The sequence below is a fragment of the Gobio gobio genome (assembly GCF_949357685.1).
Source record: "Gobio gobio genome assembly, chromosome: 14".
Taxonomy (NCBI): domain Eukaryota; kingdom Metazoa; phylum Chordata; class Actinopteri; order Cypriniformes; family Gobionidae; genus Gobio; species Gobio gobio.
In genome coordinates, this window is record NC_137107.1 from 50,337,014 (window position 1) to 50,346,717 (window position 9,704).

The following is a 9,704-nucleotide window of genomic DNA, read 5'->3' on the forward strand; positions in this document are numbered from 1 at the left end:
ACTTCAGGAGCTTGACAGAGGGGTCTTTAGAGGTGCAGTCGTTGGTGTAGAAGGAGAAGAGCAGTGGGGAGAGAACACAGCCTTGAGGAGCTCCAGTGCTGATGGTGCGGGTGCTGGATGAGAATTTACCAGCCTCACAAGCTGCTGCCGGTCTGTCAGGAAGCTGGTGATCCACTGACAGACAGAGGTGGGCACGGAGAGCTGAGTTAGTTTGGGCAGGAGGAGGTTTGGGATGATAGAGTTGAAAGCCGAGCTGAAGTCCGTGAGAGGTCACGTCCCAGGAAAGCTGAATTGTGCAGCTGACGAGCTCTCACGACATTGGCCATGTCCTGGGGAATGGAGACTCCATCCCTAAGCAGTTCAGCTGATTTGGGAACAGTTCCGCGATGCACAGGTTGATCTGTTTGCATCCCCAGACAATTCCCACTGCCACTGGTATTTTTCCCTGACCAAGGGGACCCTCGGCACGGATGAACTAGCGCACAGCTGGTTGCGGGGCCTATGCAAGTATGCGTTTCCCCCAGTGAGCCTTCTCGCACAGGTCCTGAGCAAGATCAGGGAGAACGAGGAGCACGTCCTTTTGGTTCTCTGAACCCTCCCTGGCCAATCCCTCTGAGGAAGGACCTCCTTTCTCAGAGACGGAGCACCCTTTGGCACTGAGAAGATCCCAGAAAATGCCTGATCGGGAAACCCCCATTTCGTAAGTCCCCCATTATTGAAAAGGGGCATATTTTCCACAAAGCATTTATTCATTCTTTGATTAATCAGTCATGACCAGATAAACATGGAGAAATTAAATGAACGAGAAGTTGATTTCAGTTTTAGATTGTTATCCTTGAAAAAATAACTAATCTGTATAATAATCCAATAATGCAAAATTGTTTATTTCTAGATATACACTAACCTTAAGGATTATTAGGAACACCTGTTCATTAATTTCTCATTAATGCAATTATCTAATCAACCAATCACATGGCAGTTGCTTCAATGCATTTAGGGGTGTGGTCCTGGTCAAGACAATCTCCTGAACTCCAAACTGAATGGTCAGAATGGGTAGAAGAAAGGTGATTTAAGCAATTTTGAGCGTGGCATGGTTGTTGGTGCCAGACGGGCCGGTCTGAGTATTTCACAATCTGCTCAGTTACTGGGATTTTCACGCACAACCATTTCTAGGGTTTACAAAGAATGGTGTGAAAAGGGAAAAACATCCAGTGTGCGGCAGTCCTGTGGACGAAAATGCCTTGTTGATGCTAGAGGTCAGAGGAGAATGGGCCGACTGATTCAAGCTGATAGAAGAGCAACTTTGACTGAAATAACCACTCGTTACAACCGAGGTCTGCAGCAAAGCATTTGTGAAGCCACAACACGCACAACCTTGAGGCGGATGGGCTACAACAGCAGAAGACCCCGCCGGGTACCACTCATCCCCACTACAAATAGGAAAAAGAGGCTACAATTTGCACAAGCTCACCAAAATTGGACAGTTGAAGACTGGAAAAATTTTGCCTGGTCTGACGAGTCTCGATTTCTGTTGAGACATTCAGATGGTAGAGTCAGAATTTGGCGTAAACAGAATGAGAACATGTATCCATCATGCCTTGTTACCACTGTCCAGGCTGGTGGTGGTGGTGTATTAGTGTGGGGGATGTTTTCTTGGCACACTTTAGGCCTCTTAGTGCCAATTGGGCATCGTTTAAATGCCACGGCCTACCTGAGCATTGTTTCTGACCATGTCCATCCCTTTATGACCACCATGTCCCCATCCTCTGATGGCTACTTCCAGCAGGATAATGCGCCATGTCACAAAGCTTGAATCATTTCAAATTGGTTTCTTGAACATGACAATGAGTTCACTGTACTAAAATGGCCCCCACAGTCACCAGATCTCAACCCAATAGAGCATCTTTGGGATGTGGTGGAACGGGAGCTTCGTGCCCTGGATGTGCATCCCACAAATCTCCATCAACTGCAAGATGCTATCCTATCAATATGGGCCAACATTTCTAAAGAATGCTTTCAGCACCTTGTTGAATCAATGCCACGTAGAATCAAGGCAGTTCTGAAGGCGAAAGGGGGTCAAACACAGTATGAGTATGGTGTTCCTAATAATCCTTTAGGTGAGTGTAGATGTCCTGCTCAACCAAGAATGCAACTTAACTAAATTTTCAAGTATTACAGTTTTTTTCAGTCGATTTGATACATTTCTCCAAATGAATGTTCATGAGTTTGTGTGCCCATATAATCTGTGAAAATGAAAGTGGTAAACAGATTTTGGCTTACTGTCTGCTATAGAGGGGCTCGGAGAGGATATTATACCCGAGCTCCGATTACCCCCCTATAATAGGCAAAATTGTACAAAAAGGAGGAGCAGGGGAGGAGGACGGATGCTGCAAGAACTAACAATGGTAAGAGGTAAGCTGCTGGTTTTATACCTTGATATTACAGTTTTTTACAATCACTGTGACATTTTTTTCAATACTTTTAACAAATTTCCTAAACTCTTAATGCACCAACACACGCTACATCACGCAATTGCCAAAACGGTTACTTTCATGCTCAAAATCACACATAGTAAACTAAACTCCAAAACTAATTTTCAAAACACAATAATTCACTAAAACCCTAACACATGATCTCTTCCAACAGGGACATTTAGTCAATCATAGCACAATGTTATAAAAACTCTAACAACACCTTTGACCTTATTATTTATTCTCAGGTTAGGTACAGTAAGTCGGGTTAGGGACAATTTGACTTCTCTGTGGGATGTTTTGCTCAAAGCCTTAAAACACTAAAAATCAAAGCCTCTGTAGTTTTAGTAATCATTTACATTTATTTAAATGGTACTTTACTGAAATGTATTTAATTATTAAAGAGTAAAATACAATAATCATGCTTTGAGTCAAAGGTGTAGTCAGCTCTGGGCTTCAGGCTTCAGGACTTTGATTACTCTCATATCTTAAGTATGTTTGTTTAGTTTCTTCATTTCTTTTAGATTTGGGGATTGTAGGGGAGGGTGCCATTTTTGGGAGTTTCATTTCAGGAAAATAGGGAAGGTTGATGACATTTATTTTTGGGGTGATCTCTTTCTAGGTAATTTACTAAGATTTTTGGGTTAATTAATTTAAGTTTTGTTTGTTATTTTGGCCTAGCTATCCCCTGAAGTCATTATCCCCTGTTTTGATTATTATTTTCTTTGACATTATTATTTCTGTTATCCTCATTGTGATTTGTTATCATTCTTTATCTTTTCAAATTAAAAGAGAATATTTGAATTGGTTGTTGTGTTGATTTTGGGACAGGAGGTTGGATTATCCTGATTCTCTCTTTCTTTTCTTTATTTAATTTAAAAAAAATTCTTGGTTTTGTTGCTGACTGCCCAACTCTAGACGAGTAGTTATGTAACATATTTTTTTCTCAGAGCGCTGACTGGGCCAACTGCTGCTTGTCCTCCGTGGAGGGGAGAGCAGAGAGCGTGATCACTTGTGCTTTAAACGGGGTCAAAAGCACTTGGTTTGAGGATGACTTTAGAGTCACCTGGGCCAAACTCGAGACAGGAAGCGCTCACAGAGAGCGCTTGTAGATCACCAACTCACTTAACTGATGCTAGAGCGAGAGTGGCTTTAATTCGTCTCTTTGCAACGGTTCAAATGGGGGCCCATTCAGAGCTCGAAGGACCAGTGATAGGCCCCAGGAGGGCACCATAGGTGGCCAAGGGGGTGTAAGGATTGGTTTTGGTGCTAAGACAAAAGCTGAGATACACACCCCAGCAATAGAACAATAAAAGTCACCAATCTTGAGAGAAGATCTCACAGAAACTGTGTGACACCACCCTGACAAACATTTCTCCCCCCTCCCCGTTTTGCCCTCTCCTTGCCCTGTTTTCAAGTCACCAAATCCAGATATACCAGTGATGATGTATCTTGTAAATCTATTGTTTCATCCCTTTCATGTTTGATGTCTTTTTAAAGGTCTGTAATGGTAAAATGGTCTCAGTTTCACTGCAGTCACTAGTAGTATTAGAAAGATTGAAAACTAATGAGAATTCTGTTCTCCTTTTGAGGAGTCTCTTCAAAGATATCTGATCCACTTCCCCAAAACTAGGTGGTTGTGTTGCAAATAATTACAACCCTTTTGTTCTAGTTGGAGTATTTAAGGCAGGGTAACCAAGCTTTCAGGGGGAACATTATGTAGTCAAAACCCCCATGTGGTGCTGTATTGTATGCAAACTGCATGTATTGTGCCAGACATGATGACTCTTTGAAATTATTTTCATATTGCTTTGCAAATTGTGTTTTATGTTTTTACGCTGATCAGTTGTGTACCATAGATTCTTGTTTTCTCATTTACTTTTCCTGTCTGGCCAAAATAAATGTTAATCTTGATTTATCTTGTATTATTCTGAAAACATTTTTCTAGTATGGATCGATGTAGACTCCTTAATTACCGCAAAATCTAGGCTTATGATAGATCATACCGATGACGGCACGACTGAAGCATGGGGCGCAGCGTGCGCGATATTCCTATTTTTGACTATCGCTGGATTAGCAAGTTGTAGTCCGTGGATATGACTAAAATTACGCTTTTTGTTGAGTGAGCATGGGCAACCACTTAAAGGTAACATATCCACTCTGCATCCTCTGACTAATCTCAGAAGTAACCATTTTGTGCCGTGAACATGCGTCCGGACACGTCTGTTTCTCTGCGATTTTTGGTCTCCCGATGAACGAATATGAAAACTAGGAAGATACAAAGAAAATCAACAATCTAAAATAAATCGCAACTAATCGTAAAATCAGCTGATAAACTCTAAATGTAGCACACTTTATGGAGTCACATAGAATTGGAGTCAGATCAAATCATTAATGGAGTCAGATTTAAAATGAGATATCAATAAATTAAGAGAACTTCACCAAAATGCTGAAAAGGCTTACACGCAGAATTCCTTTTGACCAAGCCGTTAGCATCCGGTTTTTGGGCTAAATGGATGGAAGTTTACAGGGGGTTAAGCCTTCTGGCTCCCTTCAGGAAGCAGACAATCATATCATTCCTGCCCACTGACTGGCCAGTTAAAGGCGCGCAAGAAGCGGCGATAGCTGCCACATAGACCTTAAGCGTGGATGGAGTATGGCCTGCATCCAACAGCTCTTGTAGAAATGAAAGTATCTGTGATACTTCACACGAGACTGGGTCATGGTTTCTGGCTGAGCACCAGCTAGAGAACACAGACCACTTAAGAGCACAGAGGCGCCTGGTAGACGGAGCTCTAGCCTCGCTGATAGTGCTCAGGACGCTCGTTGGGAGGTCCCTGAACTCCCGTCGAGGGGCCACACATGCAGCGCCCATAGTTTGGGACAGGGATGCCAAATCGTCCTGTTAGCATGGGAAAGGAGGTCTTTCCTCAGGGGAAATGGCCAAGGGGCTGCTGAGAGCAGCTGGATCATCTCAGGGAACCAAGGCTGCCCAGCAAGTGCGCCGCCCTTAGCGAGAAAGATGGAAGCAGGCGAGCAGAGTAGGTGGCTATGGAATGCTGTTATGATTCCAAAATAAGTTTTAAATAAAATAAAACCATCACCTGATATTGTTGCGGCCATGTTATCCCAAGTCCCTTGGTCGAATTCCATTCTCAGCTGAAAAGATGTCAGGAAAAAGGAGCCGTTTTTGTTTTTTAATACCTGTTTCTATAAGGAAAATCAAATGGCCTGAAGATACACAGACCCATCTGCCACATGTACTAATGTAATGAACGATCTGATGTAAAGCAAAATAATGAAACTACAACAAGGCACTGTTTAGAAAGACTTTAATTATGATATTTGGCAGCAGTTTTGACTGACAGCAGAAGTTCAGGAGTCTTTACTCCAATAATAGGCGGGATGTCCAGTTAATGACCTGATCGTCCAGTTAGGCTTTGTTTTGTGATAATGACCGGCTGAATGTGCATTAGATTTACTGTTGAATGACATGGTTCATGTTAGTTTATCATAGTATGATGATCAATTATTACAATTCATTTGATCTTCTTGTCGTCCTCATACACCTGAAAGAGAAAACAGATTTAGTTGATCTGCAGTGTGTGTCAGTCTGAGTGTTTGAGATTCACATCACCTTAATCACAGCAGTACATGAGCACATCATTGAGAGCGGAGTCATCTCCATCTCCCTGTCGCTCTTCTATCTTCGTGCTGAAGCCGCAGATTCCTTTTCCCTTACACGTTGAGCTCCAGTCGCCCCATTCACCCCAAGGTGTGCCGTCACCCTCCAGATATATACCTTCACTGCATCTGGACCTGGAATAAATTCAGATGTGACAATATTATGATGCAATATCTGATTGTGCTGTTGGATAGAATGTCAGTCACATGATCGCCTGCAGCCCAATCACATCCACGAGCAGCAGCTGAGACTGAGAGTCTGATATTACAGTGTTTTACAATCACTAGGACACATTTCTCAATACTTGGGTCACTTTTTCAAAACTCTTCACACAGTTCTTCTAACACACTTTCAGCTTGGCACAACAGTTAATTTCACATTCAATATGCATTAAAACTACCAAAACACTTCATTCATGTCTCAAATCAACTCATTCTTCCAGAACACTAGCAAAGGTTTGACCAACAAACACACTTTAGCACTCATAAAACACAGACCTAAAAACACGATCAGGTAGCATTATACAATCATTTTGTCACGGGGTGACAAAACAAACCGAACGGGACTAAGATCCTGGTGAATACTGTTGCAGGATTTTCCAGTGAACCTCCGGTCTATGCCCTGTGAATCTGTTGCCATGGCAGCGGGGCTGATTGCCTGAGTGACAGCAGGTGTGGGGCAATTATAGAGAACGCTGTGAGAGGGACACCTATTGAGATGAGGCTTTAAAAACAGAGAGAAAACAGACTGTTGGGTGGTTCTCCTCCCGTATGATGCTGTGTTTATCAGCGGGTTGCTCTTTTTATTGAGGCTGGGCTGTGGAGTGGGGAAGATTGGAGTTGGGGAAGAGGAAGGAAGGAGTGAAGTATTTGGCAGCGAAGACTTGAGGAATATCGTCCGTAGTGAGAAAGACGCAAGTGATGAGTATCTGATCCGTTGTTTATATGCACTAACACTGAAGTGGTGTGGAGAGTTTGGAAAACGTTTGGCACGAGTGAACTATTACACCGAGTGAATTAATGATCTGTCTCCAACTTCTGTCCTCTCCTTGCCGAATGTGGTGATCGCTGCATCATTCTTCTGCTTTCCCGGAGCAAAGTCAAGCCCTGATCGAGGACGAGATCCGATCTGGTGGGAGAAAAGACCGGTGGGTGAGTGCTGGCCTGAATGCAGGGTGTGAATTGCAGTGCCTGAAGTGAAGATTTACACGGTTTGTGCTGTGAAGTGAAATTTGTGTGTGGAGAAGTAATAGAAGTCTGCCGTGCACTCCTCTCCTACAGTCTTCCACCCGCTGTCTCTAACGAAGGGTCCTGATAAAGCAACTGCCCAACTTCCGGCTTGAAAAGACCCGGCCCCGCTAGTGCTGAGTGCTTCATATATCATGTACTGTTGAAACTGTGCTGTGTCTGTTCTAGTGCTCAGCCGAAGTGAGCGTCCCGCTCTAAGTGTCCTCCCCGCCTGGTGGTCTCCACACGCCCTATTGGAAGCCTTTACCCTGTTCAGAAGAAGAAAAGGTATATCAGTTGCAAGCTTCGTGTACTGTTGAACCGTTGAAACTGTGCTGTGCCTATCCCAGTGTTCAGCCGACGTGAGCGCCCCGCTCTAAGTGTCCTCCCCGCCTGGTGGTCTCCACACGCCCTTATTGGAAGCCGTGATCCTGTTCAAAGGAGGGAAGGTATATCAGTTGCAAAGCTTCACACACTGTTGAACCGTTGAGACCTTGCTGTACTGTTCCAGTGCTCAGCTGAAGTGGAGTGCTCCGCCCAAAGTGTCCTCCCCGCCTGGTGGTCGAGTGTTCCGTCCAAAGTGTCCTTCCCGCCTGGTGGTCTCCACACGCCCCTATTGGAAGCCTTGACCCTGTTCGAAAGGAGAGAAGGTATATCAGTTGAAAAGCTTCACATACTGTTGAACCGTTGAGACCTTGCTGTATTGTTCCAGTGCTCAGCTGAAGTGGAGCGTTCTGCCCAAAGTGTCTTCCCCGCCTGGTGGTCTCCACACGCCCCTATTGGAAGTCTTGACCCCGTTTGAAAGGAGAGAAGGTATATCAGTTGAAAAGCTTCACATATTGTTGAACCGTCGAAACTGTGCTGTGTCTGTCCCAGTGTTCAGCTGACGTGAGCGCCCCGCTCAAAGTGTCCCCCCCCCGCCTGGTGGTCCCCACACGCCCTATTTGGAAGCCTTTACCCTGCTCAGAAGAAGAGAGTGGCTCGCTTGCCCCCACCTCTGAGTACCTCCCTCCGGAGTAACCCCAGTGACTCGCTTCGCCCTCGCATCGGCATACTTACCTGGTTCCAGTCTGAATGGGGTTCGTCTGACCACGGCCTCCCCTCTTGAGTCCCGTAGAGGAATACTCACCCTGTGACCTACCTGGACGGCGCGGGGGATTCCCCCCTGATTCCCCTCCGGTCCGCCACGAACGTCCCTCCCCTCCCGTCCCGGGAGGTTGGTAGACTCTTGAACTGTCCTGGTGGCAAGAAGAAGATTTTAATTAGGACTTATCCAATTCATTGACCTTTTAACTATAATAAATAAACGGTATTATTTTATTCCCTTGTCTGTCTGGTCCTTGACACGTTCCTCGGGGTGGTTCCCGGGTTTCCAGGGGTGGGTGCAGTCTGGTTTGGCCCGCCCCGACCTGTGACAATTTATTTTGTAAAAATTCTTTACAAAGCCAGAATGACACTCTCTAGGGTTTATAATTCACTGCAGTTTGTCACATGACCCATGTTTACATTACAGTACAAAATTATTCCCAAATTTTCCTCTTTTGAATAGATGGTAATGAATTGAAAGACTAACACCTGTGTAGATCTAGTTTCTTTGAAATTTCAAATTTCTGTCTCATTAATTTTTGTGTTTTTTTAGGTTTTGAACTTAGGTGTAACCGTTTTGGAAAGAGTGTGTAAACATTTGCAAATTGGCCTGTAGGTTCATAAAGTTTTGGTTGTGTTTGTGTCTAAGTGAGAGAAGAACTCATGTAAATTGAAAGACTTCATTCAATCGTCATTGAATGCATTTTGTTCCAAAGCAATGATAAATGATCCACAGTTTAGCCCTCAAAGATTTCTGTTGTGATCCCTGTGTGAAGAGTTTTGAAAAAGTGAAGTATTGAGAAATGTGTCCTAGCGATTGTAAACTGTAACTGAACAGCTGATGGGGAAACTGAGTCTTTAAATAGCAAAATAAAACCAGGATGACTTATAGCACCACATGCTCACCTGATGTTTGCGGCCGTGTCATCTCCACTTCCTTGGGGAGATTTGACTCTCAGCTGGAAAGCTGACAAATATCCAGAAGGACACCATTTGACATCTGTCCACTGACCCCAGCTGAAGAAAAGACACAAAGAGGTTTCTCTATCAAATCTATTATTTGCAAGAAAATCCTCAATTCTCTAGCTTAAACACTTAGGGTGGGTTGCACCAACAAGGATTAAATTAAACTCAGTTTAGAGCTAATCTAGGATTTGTTGATCTAGGCTTTATTTTAAATCGAGTTGTGTTACACCACTTAATTTTAAACCCAGATTAACAAATCGGGGATTAGAA

At 43.9% G+C, this 9,704-nt stretch overlaps 1 long non-coding RNA gene across 1 annotated transcript; it reads right to left on the bottom strand.

The window, feature by feature from the left end:
- Positions 1 to 5,786: 5,786 nt before the first annotated feature.
- On the bottom strand, positions 5,787 to 9,485 carry LOC307137897. Its single transcript, XR_013817970.1, has 3 exons — positions 9,375 to 9,485; positions 6,109 to 8,791; positions 5,787 to 6,040 (listed from the first exon to the last, which is right to left on the bottom strand). It is a non-coding gene; the product is annotated as an uncharacterized lncRNA (long non-coding RNA).
- Between the last annotated feature and the right edge of the window lie 219 nt (positions 9,486 to 9,704).